A 24172-nucleotide genomic window follows, 5' to 3' on the forward strand; every position below is an offset into this window, starting at 1 on the left:
TCACACAAAATATTGACACTTTGGGCACAATTTGGACATGTTCACTGTGGGGTGTACTCACTTATGTTGCCAGCCATTTAGACATTAATGGCTGTGTGTTGAGTTATTTTCAGAAGACAGTAAATCTACACTGCTATACAACTTGTACACTGACTACTCTAAGTTATATCCAAGTTTCATGTCTATAGTGTTGTCCCATGAAAAGATATAATAAAATATTTGCAGAAATGTGAGGGGTGTACTCACTTTTGTGATACACTGTAAATACTTTGTGAGCTGTTGAAATGTGTAAATATGTGCTGCTCTGTCTGTCTATCCATCCATCTATCCATCCATTCATCCATGTGTGTGTGTGTCTTTATGTTAGATCTTTAATAATGCAGTCAGCAGAAGTGGGACACATCGCCCCCATGGATCTAGAAGATGAAGGATCTGAAGATGAAGATTTCTGCTGTAAGTACATATGGAACAATTTAGCACTTTTCCACCAGACAGTGTGGTACAGAACAGGATGGTCAGTACTGGGGTCAGTAATTAGTGGATAGTGGATCAGAATCTGTCCTGTATGGTTCTGTCCTGTGGAGAAGTGCTGCTTCACTCCAGTCTGGACTCAAGTTTTTAATGGAACTAAGATTTATTATATCATTAAAACAACAACAACAACAACACGCCTCCCTACACTAGTCCCAGTTGTTGAGCTTTCTTCACATGTTGATGTGATTTCAGGTGAAGTATCATTAATCCCTCTGGAACTCATCACCTCTGATAGACACCTCTCCTCATTGTACCAATCACTTGGAGGTGTCCTGCCTCAGAAGAAGGAGGAACCTGAAGATGAAGATGATCTCAGTAAGAATGATTCAAATCTTGAGCAATGAAACCTGTTTTATTTATTAATGGTTCATCTGTTAGAATGTTTCTATCATCAGTAATGATAATAATAATAATGATATTTATAATATTAATAATATAATCCAGTAAATAACTGAGGCGTGTAAAAGAGTGAATATGTTCTGTTGCTATATTGAAAGTAAAAGTGCTGAGGTTATTTACTCTTTATCTCACTCTATACTCACTCAGTACCGTGTCTTTGCTCCTCTTCACTTTTAGCTTTGAAAATCATTTGATCTGCTCTGTGTTTATTGTGATGTTTGTAATTGATTGTGTTACAAGAGCAGCTTGTGTTTTTCTTCTTCAGGATTGAACAAGGATTTCTGCTGCTCCTCGAGTCCACATTCCTGTACAACCCAAAATCATCTCCACAAACACATCAAGACCCCCCACAGTGTCAAATATGAGACCCTGGTGAAGATTAAGACTGAACATGAGGATCTGACGCCCATCAGAAGCTCCAGTGATCAGCAGACGTCCTCTGGTGCTGTCAGCATTAACAGCTCTCTCACCAGAGAACAGAACAGAAGGAACGTCTGCTCACAGTGTGGGAAGAGCTTTAGTTATCCCAGTGCTCTTAAAATACACCAGCGCATTCACACTGGAGAGAAACCGTATCAGTGCTCACAGTGTGGGAAGAGCTTTAGTTCTCCCAGTGCTCTTAAAAAACACCAGCGCATTCACACTGGAGAGAAACCGTATCCGTGCTCACAGTGTGGGAAGAGCTTTAGTTATCCAAGTGATCTTAAACTACACCAGCGCATTCACACTGGAAAGAAACCGTATCAGTGCTCACAGTGTGGGAAGAGCTTTAGTTCTCCCAGTGCTCTTAATATACACCAGCGCATTCACACTGGAGAAAAACCGTTTCAGTGCTCACAGTGTGGGAAGAGTTTTAGTTCTCTGAGAGCTCTTAAAATACACCAGCGCATTCACACTGGAGAGAAACCGTATCAGTGCTCACAGTGTGGGAAGAGTTTTAATCAAAAGATTACTCTTAATTTACACCAGCGCATTCACACTGGAGAGAAACCGTATCAGTGCTCACAGTGTGGGAAGAGCTTTAGTTCTCTGAGTGCTCTTAAAATACACCAGCGCATTCACACTGGAGAGAATCCGTATCAGTGCTCACAGTGTGGGAAGAGTTTTAATCAACAGGGTTATCTCCAAATACACCAGCACATTCACACTGGAAAGAAACCCTATCAGTGCTTACAGTGTGGGAAGAGTTTTAATCAACAGAGTTATCTCCAAATACACCAGCGCATTCACACTGGAAAGAAACCCTATCAGTGCTCACAGTGTGGGAAGAGTTTTAATCAACAGAGTGATCTCCGAAGACACCAGCGCATTCACACTGGAGAAAAACCGTATCAGTGCTCACAGTGTGGGAAGAGTTTTAATCAACAGAGTTATCTCCAAATACACCACCGCATTCACACTGGAAATAAACCCTATCAGTGCTCACAGTGTGGGAAGAGTTTTATTCAACAGAGTGATCTCCAAAGTCACCAGCGCATTCACACTGGAGAAAAACCGTATCAGTGCTCACAGTGTGGAAAGAGTTTTAATCGTCAGAATGTTCTCAAACAACACCAGCGCATTCACACTGGAGAGAAACTGCATCAGTGCTAATTGTGTGGAAAGAGTTTTAATTAACACCAGTAGACTGACTTGTGAAGGGATCACGTGTTTTACATGTTTTGGCTAAAAAAATAAGAAGACTGACACAGAAAATCACCAGCGTGTTCACAATGAAGAGAAACACCACAGAGGATACCAAGTTATAGAGTGTTTGAGGTGTTATTGTGCTTTTAACACTGTGGTTGTGTTCGAAAACCAGGTCAGGTTATTCGAACGCAATACTTACACAGCGATTCCATCGGGTTTTACATTTAGCATTTAGCATCTTGCTATTAAAACCAATGGATTGAGGCAGCACAGCACGCTAACGTCAATAGATCATCTCCCCTCGATACAAGTTTATACAAGTTAAAAAATCAATAATCATTTATTTCCGTTTGAAAATAAACCCATTCCTTTGTCCACACCGTCAGCCATGCTTATTTTTCTGTGAGACACGAGATGGCACAATGAATTCTGGGATTGCCTCACTTGTTCCTGAGTCAAAATAACATTGAAATATTAAGATACGGCGCGTCCGGTAACGTCGTCTACCCGAATGGCAGCCTAGAATACTAGCTCCCCCGAAAACCAAAGAACTCGCCCCATCAAACCATCTAAATTAACCTATACTCGACCTAACCTAACACTCAGTGGGGCAGGAATGGAAAAAAGGACATGAACAAAAAAAGCACCGCTGAAAAATCAGCAAGCGATGAAAATGCAGAAAACAGCTCATCTACCCATGCTCATGATGAAGAAGCTTAATCACATGAAGCAGCAAGTTTAGCAAGAGTGCTAGAAAAAATACGAGACTTTCGCAAAGACGCAAAACAGCAGTTATGGGATATTAAGTCTGAGCTTGCTCTCATCAATCATAAAATAGCAGAAGCAGAGACACGAATTAAGATGACCAAAATATGGAGCAGGTAGTAGGCAAGCTGATAAAAATAGTGACTAAACAAGAGGACAAACTAATCGATCAGGAAGGGAGATCCCGGAGAGAGAACTTATGGATATATAATGTCCCAGAGGGAGCGGAAGTGCCGATTATGGTGGAATTTATAGAGAAGTTACTTCGGGAAACGCTCGAGCTCCCAGCGATCACTCAGCTGGATATTGAGAGAGCACACCGCGCACTCACCCCGAGACCCCCCGAGAGTAACGAGGACAAGCCACGGTCGATAATAATTCAATTTCTCAGGTACAAAACTAAAGAAGAGCTTCTTCACAAGGCATGGGGACAGAAAAGGGTGAATTTGAACGGGACGCCAATATATTTTGATCAGGTCTACCCTCCAGCAGTACTACAGAAACGTAAAGAATACTCTGCAACGAAAAATCCGCTACCAAACACCGCTCCCTGCTAAACTACGTGTGCTCTACGAGGATGAGACACAGCTGTACCACACAGTGGAGGAGGAGACTAAAGATATGAGAGACAGAGGCTTCCCTATCAACGTGACCACATCAAAAGAGTCCCTGGCTGAACAGTTCTCTCGCTCAATGTGGGAGACGGTGGGAGGGAGGAAACAGCAGCGAGCATGCGAAGAACGAGGACAAAATATCCGAGAGAGACGCGTTTAGAAGACAGCCCCTGCCTCGTTCAGGAGAGTAATAAGGTTGGATTAACCTTAGAAATGTATATAAGCTAAATGGAACATTATTTAAAAGACGCTATTTTCCTTACTTGGAAATATATAATGCGCTGTGATTCTTCAGTTCAGTATACATTTTTTACTATTGTTTCCCTTAATGACAGTAAAATATACACGGGAGGAACACACCAGTGTGGGCCAGTGATAGCTCAGTGGTTAAGGTACTGGATTAGTAAACAGAAGGTTGCCGGTTCAAGCCCCACCACCACCAAGTTGCTACTGTTGGGTCCCTGAGCAAGGCCCTTAACCCTCAATTGCTCATTGTGTAAGTCGCTTTGAATAAAAGCGTCTGCTAAATGCTGAAAATGTAAATGTAAACACACACTGAAATTTTCTGTGACTGGTGGACAGAGACTTGTCGGTTTTTCTTTTTTTTGGATGCCACAGTGGGTTGGAGAGACCTTCCCTCACAGCTAGATATTCTTTCTAGCTTAGTACAGGGTCGTATGTTGAAGACCCCAACCTTGGAACCACATCGTTGTTCATGTTTGATGTTTGTTGTTTACTTGAATTTGTTTGTTCAGGGAGTGAATTAATTAATAAGCTTTATGTCTGTGATTATAGGTTACCGGAGTATGAACACATATGGCCAGGGATAAAGTAAAGTTTATTTCTTTTAATGTGAATGGGTTGCTAAATCCAATTAAACGCTGTAGAATCATATCTAAAATGAAGAAGGAACAAGCCCATGTAGTATACCTACAAGAATCTTACTCAAACAACAAAGAGCATGAGAAACTAAAGAAGACAGGCTTTACTTATTTGTTCTTCTCTTCATATAAATCAGGGCATAGGAGAGGGGTTGCTATCCTCATTTCAAATAAGATACGCTTCGAAAAGATATTTGAAATAAGAGATGTAGAGGGCGGATTTATTTTAGTACGGGGGAAAATAGAGGGACACCCAGTTACTCTGTTAAATATATATATGCACCCCCAGAAAGTGATTGGGGTTTCTTCCAGAAGATTACAAATACTATGGTAACAGAAACAGAAGGGTTCTTAATATGTGGGGAAGACCTAAATGTACGAATGCAACCAGGGTTGGACTCTTCTGGGTGGAAAAAAAAACGTGGCCTAAAATCACTACATAAGAAAACAAACACACTGTTTATAGTAGCTGAATTGCTTGACATGTGGAGAAATCTATTTCCTACCAGAAGCGATTATACTCATTATTCTGCTCCACATTCCCTTTACACAAGGATAGACTATTTTATAACATTTGAAAAAGATAAAGACAATATAGATTCTTGTGGAATAGGATCAATAGATGTGACCACCAATATATTTATATGTTAATTTTGAGTTGCAACCAAGAAATAATACTTGGAAACTTAATACAAGGCTACTCAATGACCCTTGTTTCAAAACACAAATTAACAGAGAGATATTTGGAAATCAATGACAATGGAGAGATCTCACCACCCTTTCTGTAGGATACCTTAAAGCAGACATATCCAAAGTCTGGCCTGGATAGGATTTACCGCTATGGGCTTAAAGGCTGTAAGGCAAAAAAAACAAAAACAAGCTTATGCTACAAAATCTAGGGCAGTTGCAGCCTAGTGGTTAAGGTATTGGACTAGCAATCAAAAGGTTGCTGGTTCAAGCCCCACCACTGCCAAGTTGCCACTGTTGGGTCCCTGAGCAAGGCCCTTAACCCTCAATTGCTCATTGTGTAAGTCGCTTTGGATAAAAGCGTCTGCTAAATGCTGAAAATGTAAATGATTTAATACGGCCCACGGCTTCCTTATGTAAAGCACTTTGAATTGCCACTGTGTATGAAAGGTGCTATACAAATAAACTTGCCTTGCCTTGCCTTAAATTTACATTTTCAGCATTTAGCAGACACTTTTATCCAAAGCGACCTACAGTTATGACTGAACACAATTTTTGAGCAATTGAGGGTTAAGGATCTTGCTCAGGGGTCCAACAGTGGCAACCCTGCGATGGTGGGGCTTGAACCGGCAACCTTTTGATTACTAGTCCAGTACCTTAATCACTGAGCTATCACTGCCCTTTGCATTACTTGTGGCCCGCCAGCACAGTCTAACAGAAAAAAATTAATTATTGTTGCTGTCTGATTAAAACACTTTAGCGGTTTTTACTTTTTTAAACGTGTTGATTGTGGGTATTAATCTCTGTCTGTGTATAGCAGCGAATATCAAAATAATCAATAAAAAGATGAATAAAATCACACAATCTCTGTAATGAGTATCTCCATTGGCTGCTAGACCTGTCCATCAAAACCACATATCTCCTCCTCCTCCCCCTCTTATACTGTGTGAGAAAAAAGACATGGCAACATGAAGGCGAAAATAACATTAACTTTCTCTATTCAGTGGCGTATTAATATGGAATGATGTGAGGTGGTCCTAGGTGTGCGTTTATCGGGGATTTTACAACGGCTTTGAACGCGGCTCAGCCAATCAGATTTTAGGACCGGAACTATCCGTTTTATAAAACTTGTTTTACAAAGTAAAGATAATGTCTGCTAACTTCACTGTTTCAGGTATTTATAGGTATTTTAATGGTAATTTAGAACAGTATTTCCCCATCATGTTTCTGCACATTACAGTATTAAAAGATTTTCTTAATAGATCTATGAAATGATCATATCTGTGTTTTAATGCTTTATTAATGCACAATATTAGATCAAAATATTTTGAAAGCATGAATTCTGAATTAGCCAGGTAACTTAAGCACAGTGTCAAGGATTGTTCAATATGAACGTCTTTTTTTCCTCTTTTGTCTTATGGTTCTGTATGCCAGGAAATACTCCAAAAGTAGCCATGCATTGTTATAGTTTATACCCAAACCATGAATGCTTACATTGTTGTTCGCTGTGTGAAAATAAAGTGATTAAATAACAGCGTATTATATGCATAATTATATGCCCAATTTGTATCCCCCAGTCTAGTCATGTCCAATTACCCTGATTACGCTCAAACTGGCCTGTTACGCCGATGACATTTTAATTTTCCTAGAGCAACCAACTCACTCATTACCCCATCTGATGCAGACATTTGAACAATATATCGACTATCTGGTTATAAGATTAATGTAAATAAAACTCTTTCATTCAACTATAACCCACCAGGAGTGATTAAAAGTAGATAATCCTTGACATGGCATACAGAATATTTTAAATACTTAGGTATTAACATTCCAAAAGACCTTACAAAACTCTCAGAAGAAGAAGATATACTTTATTTGTCACATATACATATCAGTACAATGAAATTATTTCTTCTCATATCCCAGCTTGTTTGGAAGTTGGGGTCAGAGCACAGGGTCAGCCACCTTACAGTGTCCCTGGAGCAGACCGGGTTATGGGCCTTGCTCAAGGACCCAACAGTGGCTGCATAGCAGAGCCTGGATTTGAACCCCCAATCTTCCAGGTTGATAGTCCAAAGCTCTATCCAGTAGGCTACCACTGAACCCAGAATATAACTATCAGCCTATAAACGAAAGAAGAATTAAGGAGGACATTACAAGATGTAATCTTATTAATTTGATTGGTTTTGGATCAAGGATTGAATCAATTAAAATGAATGTATTGCCTAGATTGCTAATGAACTGCGGTTCGAGTCGTTATTGAATGAATGTGGTGCTGATGTTTCACTTCCGTCCAGTAGAGGGAGAATAAACCTAAACGCTGTAGATCAACCAGCTCAGTTCAAACAAGAAGAAGAAGAAGAAGAAGAAGAAGCAACACGTTTGTACTGAAGTGAATCTGTAAGTAAAATAGTTATTAATGTGTTTATTACTATTCAGTTAACTACATTATAATTGATAATAATGATAATAAATGACTTTGATGATTTAAGTAGCTCGAACTCCGCTAACTGTTAGCATCACATGATTCAGTGCTAATGAACCGATGAAACTGAACCGATTCAGCTAAATGATTCGACTGAGTCAGAGTTTATTGATTATATTAAAAGTTTTAGATGAAGGTAAAGATAAACGTTATTTTAGCTTTGTTTATGTTTTTACAGCTGTATAGATAAAACATCTATTTTCTTTCACAGCTTACAGGTTTTATAGCTTGAAACACGTCAAGTTTATTTTAGCTTTGTTTACAAATGTTTATCTTTTTATTTTTAGCAGTTTTTTACATGTCTGGAAACTGGTTCATCCCAAGTACAAAATGTTCCAGCACAAAGTGAGCAGTGTTGTGTGTGATGTACAATGCAGTGAGGAGTGATCACACCTTTACATAGGAGAGACTAAATCACTCCACAGTTCATGCTACAATATAGCAGATTCATCTCATCAGCACCATACTCAGCTCTACATCTGTACCTGGAGGAGAAGGAACGATCCTTTTAGCATACAGATGTTCACATTTTAAATCCATGCATAAAAACAGACAGCAATTATATGTAAATACTTTGTGAGCTGTTGAAATGTGTAAATATGTGCTGCTCTGTCTGTCTATCCATCCATCTATCCATCCATTCATCCATGTGTGTGTGTCTTTATGTTAGATCTTTAATAATGCAGTCAGCAGAAGTGGGACACATCGCCCCCATGGATATAAAAGATGAAGGATCTGAAGATGAAGATTTCTGCTGTAAGTACATATGGAACAATTTAGCACTTTTCCACCAGACAGTGTGGTACAGAACAGGATGGTCAGTACTGGGGTCAGTAATTAGTGGATAGTGGATCAGAATCTGTCCTGTATGGTTCTGTCCTGTGGAGAAGTGCTGCTTCACTCCAGTCTGGACTCAAGTTTTTAATGGAACTAAGATTTATTATATCATTAAAACAACAACAACAACACGCCTCCCTACACTAGTCCCAGTTGTTGATCTTTCTTCACATGTTGATGTCATTTCAGGTGAAGTATCATTAATCCCTCTGGAACTCATCACCTCTGATAGACACCTCTCCTTAGTGTACCAATCACTTGGAGGTGTCCTGCCTCAGAAGAAGGAGGAACCTGAAGATGAAGATGATCTCAGTAAGAATGTTTCAAATCTTTTATTTATTAATTAATTAATTATTAATTAATTATTAATTAATTTATTAATGGTCAAAGTCTGTACATGGAGGCACAAGAACCATCACTGGACTACACTTGAATATTCTCAGCAGAAGTGTCTGCCATTCTCATGACACTACAGTTTGCAAGACTTGCAAGAACACCCAACAATAACCCAAATACAGAACACCATAAAAGAACTTTCTGATATTGAAACCCCTCATAAATGAATATATTAAAACATAAATGCCAATTGTAATGGAACCCTTAGACAATAAACTACACGAGATTTACCCCAACATCAGGAATAAACTAAAAATGCACCAAGGAAAACAGATCAGGTGATATACAGTAGATGCAGAATAGGCCACACAAGATTAACACACAAACACCTATTACTAGGAGAAGAAGCCACAGTTTACATAGACTGGCATACACCAATCACCATAAAACACATCCTGACAGAATGTCCAAAATACAACAGTGAAAGACGTGAACTACATCTGCCCAGTACATTAAAATAAATCTTCACTCAGGATAATTCAGAAATAATAATAGTAATATATAAAACAATAACAAATAAAACTAGCATGAAACATCGATTCCTGACGTGAATTTTATAGAAAAATAAACAATATTTAATAATGGTTCATCAGTCAGAATAATGATAATAATAATAAAAATATGTATAAAATTAATAATATAATCCAATAAATAACTAAGACGTGTAAAATAGTGAATATTTTCTATTGCTATATTTAAAGTAAAAAAATGCTTTGATAAAGTGTAGGTACTAGGCCGGACAAGTTCTACTGGTGATGTGTTAAGTGGCATCATGTGCATAAAGACCTTTTTGAAGACGGAGCTTGATGTCCTGTAGTGTGAATGTTTGTACTGGGTTCATTATTATAATAAGAAAATCACATTTCTCAGCACAGCATCTCAGTTTGGGTAAAAAAGTCCTTTTGACGTTTACTGACATCTAACGTACTAACATCTGCAAAGCTTTCAGCACTGTGGAGGATTCATCACACACACACACACACACACACTTTCTCAACTCAACTCAAAAAAAGCTTAATTGACAAATAAGGACATTCGTATTGCCAAAGCAAGTTACAGGGAAATATTAAAAATAAAAATAAGAAAGAACAAAAATATACAAAACATTTACATATGTAAAAATATAAAATAGAATAAAATCATGATCACCCACTTTCCTGGTGGCAGGTGTGTGTGTGTGTGTGTGTGTGTGTGTGTACAGTGCCTAGCAAAAGTATTCGGCCCCCTTGAACTTTTCAACCTTTTGCCACATTTCAGGCTTCAAACATAACGATATGAAATTGTAATTTTTTGTGAAGAATCAACAACAAGTGGGACACAATCGTGAAGTGGAACGAAATTTATTGGATATTTTAAACTTTTTTTAGAAATAAAAAACTGAAAAGTGGGGCGTGCAATATTATTCAGCCCCCTTGCGTTAATACTTTGTAGCGCCACCTTTTGCTGCGATTACAGCTGCAAGTCGCTTGGGGTATGTCTCTATCAGTTTTGCACATCGAGATACTGAAATTTTTGCCCATTCTTCCTTACAAAACAGTTCGAGCTCAGTGAGGTTGGATGGAGAGCGTTTGTGAACAGCAGTTTTCAGCTCTTTCCACAGATTCTCGATGGGATTCAGGTCTGGACTTTAACTTGGCCATTCTAACACCTGGATACGTTTATTTGTGAACCATTCCATTGTAGATTTTGCTTTATGTTTTGGATCATTGTCTTGTTGGAAGATAAATCTCCGTCCCAGTCTCAGGTCTTTTGCAGACTGCAACAGGTTTTCTTCCAGAATGGTCCTGTATTTGGCTCCATCCATCTTCCCATCAATTTTAACCATCTTCCCTGTCCCTGCTGAAGAAAAGCAGGCCCAAACCATGATGCTGCCACCACCATGTTTGACAGTGGGGATGGTGTGTTCAGGGTGATGAGCTGTGTTGCTTTTACGCCAAACATAACGTTTTGCATTGTGGCCAAAAAGTTCGATTTTGGTTTCATCTGACCAGAGCACCTTCTTCCACATGCTTGGTGTGTCTCCCAGGTGACTTTTTATAGATATCTTTGAGAAATGGCTTTCTTCTTGCCACTCTTCCATAAAGGCCAGATTTGTGCAGTGTACGACTGATTGTTGTCCTATGGACAGAGTCTCCCACCTCAGCTGTAGATCTCTGCAGTTCATTCAGAGTGATCATGGGCCTCTTGGCTGCATCTCTGATCAGTCTTCTCCTTGTTTGAGCTGAAAGTTTAGAGGGACGGCCGGGTCTTGGTAGATTTGCAGTGGTCTGATACTCCTTCCATTTCAATATGATCGCTTGCACAGTGCTCCTTGAGATGTTTAAAGCTTTGGAAATCTTTTTGTATCCAAATCCGGCTTTAAACTTCTCCACAACAGTATCTCGGACCTGCCTGGTGTGTTTCTTGGTCTTCATGATGCTCTCTGCGCTTTAAACAGAACTCTGAGACTATCACAGAGCAGGTGCATTTATACGGAGACTTGATTACAAACAGGTGGATTCTATTTATCACCATCAGTCATTTAGGTCAACATTGGATCATTCAGAGATCCTCACTGAACTTCTGGAGTGAGTTTGCTGCACTGAAAGTAAAGGGGCTGAATAATATTGCACGCCCCACTTTTCAGTTTTTTATTTCTTAAAAAAGTTTAAAATATCCAATAAATTTCGTTCTACTTCACGATTGTGTCCCACTTGTTGTTGATTCTTCACAAAAAATTACAATTTCATATCTTTATGTTTGAAGCCTGAAATGTGGCAAAAGGTTGAAAAGTTCAAGGGGGCCGAATACTTTTGCTAGGCACTGTATATGGGACATGATCACCCACTGTCCTGGTGGCAGGTGTGTGTATAGAGTGCTGCCAGTGTGCAGCTCTCTCACACACACACTCACACACACAACTACACTCACACTACATGAAAATGGGGATCGTATGATATATTTAATACCTTTTGGAGATGTTCAGTACAAAGTGATTTTACCGTTATTGATCTGCTCTGTGTTTATTGTGATGTTTGTAATTGATTGTGTTACAAGAGCAGCTTGTGTTTCTCTTCTTCAGGATTGAACAAGGATTTCTGCTGCTCCTCGAGTCCACGTTCCTGTACAACCCAAAATCATCTCCACAAACACATCAAGACCCCCCACAGTGTCAAATATGAGACCCTGGTGAAGATTAAGACTGAACATGAGGATCTGACGCCCACCAGAAGCTCCAGTGATCAGCAGACGTCCTCTGGTGCTGTCAGCATTAACAGCTCTCTCACCAGAGAACAGAACAGAAGGAACGTCTGCTCACAGTGTGGGAAGAGCTTTAGTTCTCCCAGTGCTCTTAAAATACACCAGCGCATTCACACTGGAGAGAAACCGTATCAGTGCTCACAGTGTGGGAAGAGCTTTAGTTCTCCCAGTGCTCTTAAAATGCACCAGCGCATTCACACTGGAGAGAAACCGTATCAGTGCTCACAGTGTGGGAAGAGTTTTAATCAACAGATTAATCTTACTATACACCAGCGCATTCACACTGGAGAGAAACCATATCAGTGCTCACAGTGTGGGAAGAGTTTTAATAATCAGCGTGATCTCAAAATACACCAGCGCATTCACACTGGAGAGAAACCGTATCAGTGCTCACAGTGTGGGAAGAGCTTTAGTTCTCTAAGTGCTCTTAAAATACACCAGCGCATTCACACTGGAGAGAAACCGTATCAGTGCTCACAGTGTGGGAAGAGTTTTAATCAACAGAGTTATCTCCAAATACACCAGCGCATTCACACTGGAGTGAAACCCTGTCAGTGCTCACAGTGTGGGGAGAGTTTTATTTCTCCAAGTGCTCTTAAAATACACCAGCGCATTCACACTGGAGAGAAACTGTATCAGTGCTCACAGTGTGGGAAGAGTTTTAATCAACAGGGTCATCTCAAACGACACCAGCGCATTCACACTGGAGAGAAATCGTATCAGTGCTCACAGTGTGGGAAGAGTTTTAATGGACCGAGTGATCTCAACAAACACCAGCGCATTCACACTGGAGAGAAACCGTATCAGTGCTCACAGTGTGGGAAAGGTTTTAATACACCGAGTCATTTAAAAATTCACCAGCGCATTCACACCGGAGAGAAACCGTATCAGTGCTCACAGTGTGGGAAGAGTTTTAATCAACAGGGTCATCTCAAAATACACCAGCGCATTCACACTCGAGAGAAACCGTATATGTGCTCACAGTGTGGGAAGAGCTTTAGTTCTCCAAGTGCTCTTAAAATACACCAGCGCATTCACACTGGAGAGAAACCGTATCAGTGCTCACAGTGTGGGGAGAATTTTATTTCTCCAAGTGCTCTTAATAAACACCAGCACATTCACACTGGAGAGAAACCGTATCAGTGCTCACAGTGTGGGAAGAGCTTTAGTTCTCAGAGTGATCTCAACAAACACCAGCACATTCACACTGGAGAGAAACCGTATCAGTGCTCACAGTGTGGGAAGAGTTTTAATCAACAGGGTCATCTCAAACGACACCAGCGCATTCACACTGGAGAGAAATCGTATCAGTGCTCACAGTGTGGGAAAGGTTTTAATACACCGAGTCATTTAAAAATTCACCAGCGCATTCACACCGGAGAGAAACCGTATCAGTGCTCACAGTGTGGGAAGAGTTTTAATCAACAGGGTCATCTCAAACGACACCAGCGCATTCACACTGAAGAGAAATCGTATCAGTGCTCACAGTGTGGAAAGAGTTTTAATCAACAGGGTCATCTTAAACGACACCAGCGCATTCACACTGGAGAGAAATCGTATCAGTGCTCACAGTGTGGGAAGAGTTTTAATGGACAGAGTGATCTCAAAAGTCACTGGCGCATTCACACTGGAGAGAAACCGTATCAGTGCTCACAGTGTGGGAAGAGTTTTAATAATCAGAGTGCTCTTAAAATCCACCAGCGCATTCACACTGGAGAGAAACCGTATCAGTGCTCACAGTGTGGGAAGAGTTTTAATAATCAGAGTGCTCTCAAAATACACCAGCGCATTCACACTGGAGAGAAACCATAACAGTGCTCACAGTGTGGGAGGAAACTAGTAATAAATCAAAAATAGATAATACAGCAAATAAAGCAACTGCAACTGAAATGAGAAGCAAACTAAAGAAAAAAGCAGCGACACAACCTTTAACAAGCCAAGAAATGGACAAAAGAAAAGAAGCCATAAGAGACGTTGAAATGTCAGAAGTCTCAAAGCCCAAATCCCGTAGCCCATCTCCGAGAAATAGACACCGGACCAACCCACCAATCCTCCCTACATAATGGCTCAAAGCAAGATTATCCAATGGAACTGCCGAGGTCTCCGTGCCAACTTCCCAGAGATCCAACGTCTGACAGCAAAAATAGATCCTGTTGCTTTCTGCCTGCAAGAAACCAAGATAAATCCATCTCTCCCCATTTGAATGGCTTCTCAAGCTATATTACCTCTGACTCAACCCCTCACTACCCATCAGGAGGCACAGCTATTTTTGCAAAAAGCGACATCATCCACAGCTCAATTTCCTTGGTAACAAACATCCAAGCAACTGCAATCCGCATCTCTCTCCAGAAGATTATTACCCTATGTTCTGTGTACCTTCCTCCAGAATTCAAGTGCTCTAGCCAAGATTTAAACAAATTTATTGAACAGTTACCCCCTCCTATTCTCCTTTTAGGTGATTTTAACAGCCATAACCCAATGTGGGGCAGTGTCAAAACCAGCACCAAAGGCAGACTGATTGAACAACTGCTTATTTCAAGCAACCTATGCCTACTAAATACAGGGGGCAACACATACCTACATCCAGGACATGGGGTATACTCTGCTATTGATCTGTCAATTTGCTCTTCTGAGATTTATACCAGCATGACTTGGCAAAAAGAGGATGACCTTTGTGGAAGCGACCACTTCCCCCTGCTTATCAGCATAACTAACAGACTGAGCACATCACCTAGCCAGAAATGGAACTTAAAAAAAGCCAACTGGCCATGGTTTAGCACTCTATGCGAACAAAAACTGCAACACATTGACCCAGCTGCACAAGATTCCATGAAGCAGTTCTCGGACATCCTCCTACAGGCTGCTGCAGAATCAATATCCAAATCCTCAATAAAACCCAGGAAGCTTCGAAATCCTTGGTTTGATGAAAACTGTAAAACTGCCATCAAAATACGGAAAAGAGCAGAGAGGAAGTTCAACAAACAACCTACTACACAAAACCTGACTCTCCTAAAAATCTGCAGGGCAAATGCTCGGAGGATTATTTACCAAGCTAAAAGACTTTCCTGGGAGGCCTTTGTTTCCAAGCTGAAAATGACTTCCCCAGCAAGACTTGTATGGAATATGATTAAAAACATGAAGAACAAAGGCAACTCTGCTCACCCATATCACATTAAAACTAAAGACCATCTCCTAACCACTGAAAAGGAAATTGCAAATGCTTTGGCAGCACACTTCCAATCAACTTCATCTGCTGCAAACTATCATCAAGATTTTAATAAGATAAGACTTTCTAGAGAGATGGCTTTCATCTGCTTTAAATCCACTAATAATGAATCATACAACAACCCTTTCACGCTGGAAGAACTGGTACTGGCAATAAACATCTCACATGATTCTGCAATGGGCCCTGACCAAATCCATTATCAATTTCTTAAACACCTCTCCCATGCCTCCCTTCTCCATTTCTTACAGTGCATCAACAACATCTGGTTATCAGGAAACTTCCCAGATTTCTGGAAGGAAGCAGAGGTCCTTCCTATTCTTAAGCCAAGGAAAGACCCATCTGACCCAAACAGTTATAGACCGATTGCCCTTACAAGCTGCCTTGGCAAGACGATTGAACGACTGGTGAATCGGATAAAACATCTTGAATAAACACCAGAGTGGTTTCAGAAAGGGCAGAGGTACAGAGGATCATCTCATCAGAATGGAAAAATACATTCGTGATGGTTTTGCTAACAAGCAACACACAGTCTCCATTTTCTTCGACATTGAGAAGGCGTATGATACTACGTGGAGACATTGAATCTTAGAGGATTTAAGGATTTAACCGTCTCTTTAGAGTGAGAATAAATAACACCCGCTCTGACCTGTACCATCAAGAGCAGGGTGTCCCTCAGGGTGGGGTACTATCTGTAACTCTCTTTAATATAAAAATCAATGGAATTGCCCAAGTCCTAGACCCAAATGTCATGATCTGCCAGTATGTGGATGACCTCTGCATTAGCACTAGAGGCCGATATATGTCCCACATAGAACGAACTCTCCAACTATCCATAAATAAAATACAAAAATGGACTTTCCAAAATGGCTTTAAGTTGTCAAAGTCAAAAACATTTTGCTGTCATTTTTGCATCATGAGGTCACTACACCCAGAGCCTCGTCTGTTCTTAGAAGATGAACCTATTAAAGTGGAGAAGTCAGTCCGCTTTTTAGGGCTGTGGCTAGACTCCAAGCTCACTTTCAAGACTCATATCCAGTTCCTTAAAAAGAAGTGCCTGAACTCCCTAAACATTATAAAGGTTCTAGCTAATACTAAATGGGGCGCGAATATGCGACTTTTGAGGCACCTCTTTGTTGCTGTCATCCGTCCCCGTTTTGATTATGGTTGTACAGTTTATGGAGCTGCCAGACCTTCATAACTAAAACCACTAAATGCGGTCTACCACCAAGGGCTCAGACTCGTCCTGGGGGCTTTTAGAACATCCCCTATAAATAGCCTATATGTTGAAGCAAATGAACCCCCTCTACAAATAAGAAGACTTCAGATTAATTTACAAACAGCCCTCAGAATACAGGAAAACAAAAATAACCCCACATATCAAGCCATATTTGATGATTCACTTGCTCATCGCTATGATGCCAGACCCCAGCTTATTAGACCCCTTGGCTTGCGAATTGGCCACATACTGACCACTTTAAATATACTGAAGGGCCCTACTAAGCCCCCTCTACCTGCCCCCTGGACACTGAGGAAACCGAACATAATACTTAACGTAGCAAAGTCCTCCAAACAAACATCACCACTTGAATACTTGTCTTCATACAACACAATCAGACTCAGTTTCCCAAAACACATCTTCATTTTTACAGATGGATCAAAAACAGAGACCCATGTGGGTGCCGCTTTTTTTACCAACGGCTACAGCTGTAGTATTCGTTTACCTCATCATGCCTCAATTTTTACCGCAGAGGCTCATGCACTTCTCTTGGCCATTAGGCATATATCTATCAGTCCCCATAAACGCTATGTAATTTGCACTGACTCTAAATCCTGTGTGCAAGCTCTCGAGTCCATGAAAATAAATCACGCAATAATACAAGAATTACTTAAACAGAACAAAGAACTATACAGCTGAGGATTTTCCATCATCTACTGCTGGATTCCAAGTCATTGTGGTATAGAGGGAAATGAAAAAGCAGACAGCTTGGCAAAGGAAGCAAAAAATAAAGATATCGCTTGGAGATACATCCCAAAGACTGATGCATACCCAGAAATCAAAAACTACTGTAAAATAAAATGGCAAGAAGACTGGTCCACCAATACTCAAAACAAACTGTATGAAATAACTCCAAACCTCAATATTAAACACAATCGAGATTTCTTAAATAGACATGATCAGACAATTATTACCAGGTGCCGAATCGGCCATACTGCCCTTACCCATCGACACCTCCTGGTTGGAGAGCAGGCACCAGCCTGTCAGTTTTGTGCTACACCTCTAACAGTTAAACATATTTTGTTGGAATGTTCCACAGTTTCAGCCATCAGAGACCATTTTTACAGGGTTAAAAACATAAAAGAACTGTTTGAGAAGATTTCTCCATCAAAAATTCTTGTTGATGATGTAGAGATGTAAGGATACCTTACACATCACTAAGTCTGGTCATAATGAATGGGAAAAGGGGCTAACCCAGTTAATGTTGTAGATAGTATAAATAAATAAATACTTACCTGTTGTGGTGAGGATGGTCCGGGTATCGGGGATGATACGTGACGTTGCCGGGTAGAAGGTGCCTGAACAGAGAGAAAACATAGAATCAGTTGTAAATTAGAATTGTTTGGAATTGTATGAGTTGAGAATGTTCCCTCCAGTTTCAGCTGTAGCTGGATTGGCTGTTAGGTCCTAGAGGGGAGGGACCTTTTTGATAAAACAGGAGGAAGTAAGGGGGAAAGGGGAAGAAAGAATGGCGGGAGGCCTAAAATGTATAAGATCAGTAACTGCCTGGAGTTACTGGGTGGACCAGCTGTAGTTCGTTTGTTTTTAAAATAATAACACGTTGTAAATATACCTGGTGTGTGTGTGGACAAATAAAGTTAAAGGTGTTGGAACTGGGACTCTTGAGCTTTTGTCCTCCTTGCCTCCTATGCTTGGCTCATCATACTACAATTTATGTTACACACGTGAACGTGCAAACGGAGGCGGAGTGGAGAGGGGGAGTGAGTAGGGAGCGGATTGAGATTGGGGAGATGCTTCCTGACGGCACTTCATGTTTACATTCCGTTTCTGCTCACCACGCTAGCCTGCAAAATGACCACAGCAAAAGTTAAGTTGATGTTTTTCTCAGATTGAGCTCCCTGATGTGTGTCTCATGAAATAGTTTATATTATTTTTAGGGCTGTCGTTAATTGCGTTAATTAACTAGCGTTATAAGCGCTAATTAACGCGATTAAGGCGTTACATTTTTAATCGCTAAAAAAAACGAGATTAACATTTTTAATCAAACTATTTTTATTGGGCTGTTTGTGTCACATAAAGTAAAATTGTGCATTACAAATACCAGAGGCAGGACTTGAAGTGTAACTTCTGAGTGACTTTTAATTCATTCTGATCAGCTATCAGCATATGCAATTTGTTGAAGAGCCCAACATTTATTTTGCACTGGAGCCCATGAGCTCCCAGTTACACCACTGGTGCTGCATCTAGAAATGGTTCATATTATAAGCGCCTGTTTTCAGGGGCAGGGTTATGAACAGGTAAAGATTTTCACTTTTACCAGTTAATGTGAACAGACTCATTTTAAATAACTGGCTGAAAGATGGTAACTGTTAACAACTACATATAGGTATTGGCTGGCTTTCTAAAGATAATTTAGACTGTAATTATTATGTTCATGTGTGTCCTTAGTCTATTGACTATTTTCAGCAGCATGCAGTATTACACGCATTTTGCACTTAAGTCTGCTATCTTGTGGACTGTTACAGTTTTTGTGGACAGTTGGTTGTTCAACAGTAATTGAATACATTTTCTAAATGGTATCTTTTGTTGAGTTTTAATTACACAATACTTACTCTGACTTTTTTGAATCCTGCACCTGAAAAATAACCTAAAGTATAAAAAAACTAAAACTAATAAAAACTTAAACTACTTAAAACTTAAACTAAGGCATAAAAATAATAAAAACTAGCAAACCCACTCTAAAAACTAATTAGAACTAACTGAATTAGAGAAAAAAAAGTCACAACGAATTAAAACTAAACTATAATAAAAAATCCAAAACTGTTATAACCCTGGTTCACACTGGAAGAAACTGTATCAGTGCTAAGTTTGTGCAGAGAGTTTTAATTAACACCAACACACTGACATGTTTTACAAGTTTTTGCTCAAAATATGGAAAAACTGACACAGAAAATCACCAGCGTGTTCACACTGAAGAGAAACCACAGAGGATACCAAGTTATAAAGTGTTTGAGGTGATATTGTGCTTGTAACTCTTTATTGTAGAGCTTGATTAAGGTTTTTTAAAGTAATCTTTTGCTCATGTGGTTCTATCAGCTATTGATGAATGATGGTTCTTGATGCAGTTCTGTCTGTGGGGTCAGAGGTCACGGGTGTTCAGCTTCAGCTCACTTATTTAGTTTTATTACCTCAGTACAAGTTCTGAACTGCTCCGTCATAACGTTTAAAAATGTGTTCTTATGTTTATACTGTCTTAACGTGTCTTAATGTAAACACTGTGCTTATTTTATTTCTTCTCTTCATTCTTTCTCAACTATTTGTTATTTTGGTTATTTGTATTTCTTCACAGCAAAGTTGCTACACCAGTGTTTTGGTAGAAATACCTTCTAACAGAGACCCCCAGCATAGAAAGGAGGGTAGATTCTGTAGCTGTGAGCAGGGCTGTAACTAGACTAAACATTTTAGTGAATAAACTTTAATAAGCTTTATTGGTGTGACCGTATTAAGTTACAGTGTTTCTTATAGCAACCGTCTCTGTGGTCAGGCTGTGTTGAGTGAGTCTGTGTTTGGTGGTTTGCTTCTGTGTTTAGGATCAGTCACTGTGTTCAGGTTCTCTGCTACATACAGCGAGACTTCAGACAAAGTGGACCAACAACCACAGCAAAGATTCTGAGCGCTGTTACTGCTGCTTTCTTAAACTGATCGTTTCCTCTGTTCTAAATACACACTGGATCCTCTTACACCCGTTCCCCTATAAATAAGCACTAAATTAGCCCCGGCCAGTCATGCTCTCCACTGCTCAGTTTAGTTCATTGTCAATGCTGTTAAAACTTTAAATACTTTTGAGTAAATTACCTGAATGATTCACTCAGTCTGATAGTAATCCAACACCATGTTATAGCTACTACCCTCGTGTTTTGGCTAAACTAGACAATTCTTCTAACCAGTTAAAGACAGCTGGGTTAAAATGCATTTAACAAAACCTAACAATTAATTATTTGTAACATTAAAAGTAAATTTTATTACAAATGACATCTTTGAAACATGTTTATTAAGAATAAACTATAACAAACGCCGTCACCGCCTGGTTTGTCTCAGCGTCTCTGCACACCAAGCACAAGCTGCAGCGTAGAGAAAATCATCAGCTGCCGTCTTTCCACCCTTGAAGATGTGAACTCCTCTAGGATGAGAAAGAGGGCAGGGACGATCATGGCTGACTCTTCACACCCTGATCACTCGTTTTTCCAGAAGTTCTCACCTCAGTGGAGACCAAGAGTGAGAGCATTAAAGACTCAAACCAACCGTCACCTCCACAGCTTATTTCCCCAGACCATCAACATACTAAACAAGGACTACTCTCACATCACTCTGTTTTAATAGATGCACACAGTTTAGACTCCTCTAGCAACTTTTTTTTTAAACAGCAACTAGCGAAAAAATCTAGCGACTTTTTCTGGTGTTATTGGAGACTTTTGGAGACTCGAACGTGAAATCAAACATCGTTCTACAGTTACTGTCCTCGGAGAGCAGCGGGTGCTGCCATTGTTCTGTTGATTTATCTTACCCAAAGTACCCCGTCGATTTGTCCTACTGAGCATGCGCACATCTGTTTTTAACTCGTTGAGTGGAACGCCTCTAATTCTGTGCTACCTTTAACCGAATTTATTACTGCTAGTGGTTAGTAATGTGTGGTTTTAGTTTTAATTCCTTTAAAAGTTTAAAAGTTGAAGTGTATGTAATGCCTTTATTATGTTAGTTTTTTTTTTTTTTTATTTGCTCAAATTAGCTGTACGTGATTGCATACAGTTAAAAATTCAGGTGTTTATCTAATGCTATGTGTTAATGTTTAATTTAACCAGGTTTATTCAGGGATTTTAGAGCATTTTTCATACATCTAGGAAAGCCAAACATTTTTAAATAACTATCAGCGACCTTAACATTACGACAGCACAAAATTTATTCAGTTATTTCTCAGTTTTTTAGCAGTTCAGCTGGTACAGTAAAGTTTGTGTCTAATAAAGTTCATTACTGAGTGAATATGTTGAGCATTTATTACAGTATCTTGTACTGAGCTGTTTGTATTAGTAAAACTATTTTGTTTCTTTTCTCTTGTCAGTTCAGTTCTAATTATTTGTTCTTTACTCCATGTTTTTGTAGCTATAGATAAGATCTGTGTGATCTATAGATTTCTCACTGGGATCTTATCCAACAGGGTTTAATAAATCACAGAGACAAAACCTTAGAAGATTTTCCTCATAGAGGGTCAGTATATTATTTACTACTGAATGTTTTATATACTGGCTCATATTAAACTACATTTAATAACACATGTGAGATAAATGTCTGAGGTACAGATGAATGGATCTATTGAGATTTACTCTCTATAGTTTATAATAATATATAGATCTATCAACATGTGGTAACCATTATGCAAATTAGGCGGTGACGTCACTTAGCTGCTTCTAGGACAGCCAATAGCTGCTTTCCTTACTGAGAAGCTGCAACACTGAGATCAACCAGCTCAGTTCAAACAAGAAGAAGAAGAAGTGAACGCGCTCGTACTGAAGTGAGTCTGTAAGTGTTTTTATTATTCATTTATTACACTTTATTTTTATTTTAACTACATTCTAATTCATAATAAAACCAAGGTTCATAATAAAATAGCACTGAGGATTTGACCCAGCTAACAAACTTACGTTCTGAGAACGTTCCCCAAACGTTGCATTTTGGTTGTGGGAACGTTGCATTGGAATGTTCCTTCAACGTTATTCTGTCCAGTTTTCCTCATGTTCTCAGAACGTTTTTTTAAAGTTATGAAAACGTTTATAAAACGTTACCTAAACCTTATTTGGAACAATAATGTAACATTCTGGGAACGTTATGTTGGAATGTTCTAAGAACATTTATAATAAGTTTCTCTAAACGTTCCATTTTGGTTGTATGAATGTTTTAGTAGAACGTTCCTTCAACGTTATTCTGTCCAGTTTTCTTAATGTTTGTTTTACAGTTATGAAAACGTTCCCTGAACATCCTCACAACCTCATTTACAAAGATTATAGGAATGTCTTACAATGAGAATGTGTGAATTTATTTTTATTTATTTAGTTCTTTAATTCTGTTATGATACAGAAAATGTTCTTAAACTTTTCCACATCTTTCTTACACAACATCTCACCTGGAATTTCTCTTTCAATGTTTTACAGCTTTATAGTCCCAGTTTTACTAATATTCTGAAGACATTCAATACAAGTTAAAGAACATACCCAAAACATTTTTAATGATTTATTAAATGTTACTTTAACACACTTTTAACATAACTACAGATAATGTTAATCCAAGACAATGTTAATCCCTCTGTCTTGAACCCCCCCCCCCCCCCCCCCCAACCCCCTCAGATATTATCATTAATTACAAAAAGATCTGAATCACTCTGATAACATTTGCTATGATGGTCTAATTCAAACAATTCATGTGATAATACTGACATAAACTGAGGCACAATCAGGGCAAAAAATATTTTATATCATTAATCAAATTCAGTTTAATGAACAAAAATAATAAAAAGATTTCTATACCTTATAAACAGGTAAAATTAGTTAGAATATTTAAGCAATAGAACACGAGAGGGAGTGTGTTATCGCGAATCTTAAACTGAACCCACGCATGCGTATACGGCATCAAGCATAACTCCGTATTCTGTGTTAACCCTTTAACGTCTTAAAGGCACAACAGTGTGCATGCAGCTTGTCGTTACTGGCAACGCGTCAGCGGAGTAATACCGTTGTGGTGTGAAAAGCCCGTGCTGTTATCACGAATAACAGCACGGTTAGAAGGCTTCTCAACCAATCAGATTGTACGGTCGGAACTAACTGTTGTATAAATTGTATTTATTATATGTTATTGTTATTATTATTATCATCAAGCATTTCATTTAAATAAAACAATGGAAAATGGGGAAAAAACAAATATAGTCAGGTAGTAATTGAGGGCGTCTCTGCATTCTCCACCTGCAAAGTAAACAAAGAGATTTATTAAGTATTTCTGCATATTTATCAGTACATGTAAAATATTTTACACTGTAACCAAGTCATTCTGGGCAGCTAAAATACAAAACTTCCTTATAGTTCTGTTGCAGTTTTTAATTTATAAGTCTTCAATGTGTAAGAGGTACCTGTGGTTCTTTTTTAATGGTTGAATTACTCGTATGTGTTAGTATTTTACAGTGAATATTATAAAATAGCA

The 24172-nt window shown here is 39.2% G+C and overlaps 2 pseudogenes; one reads left to right on the forward strand and one right to left on the reverse strand.

The window, feature by feature from the left end:
* LOC134334891 (uncharacterized) overlaps positions 1-24172 on the reverse strand; it is a 759100-nt pseudogene that overhangs the window by 286095 nt on the left and 448833 nt on the right.
* Positions 1-24172, forward strand: part of LOC134300421 (uncharacterized) — a 331197-nt pseudogene that overhangs the window by 44095 nt on the left and 262930 nt on the right.

Source organism: Trichomycterus rosablanca, chromosome 2, assembly GCF_030014385.1.
Source record: "Trichomycterus rosablanca isolate fTriRos1 chromosome 2, fTriRos1.hap1, whole genome shotgun sequence".
In the NCBI taxonomy this organism is placed as follows: domain Eukaryota; kingdom Metazoa; phylum Chordata; class Actinopteri; order Siluriformes; family Trichomycteridae; genus Trichomycterus; species Trichomycterus rosablanca.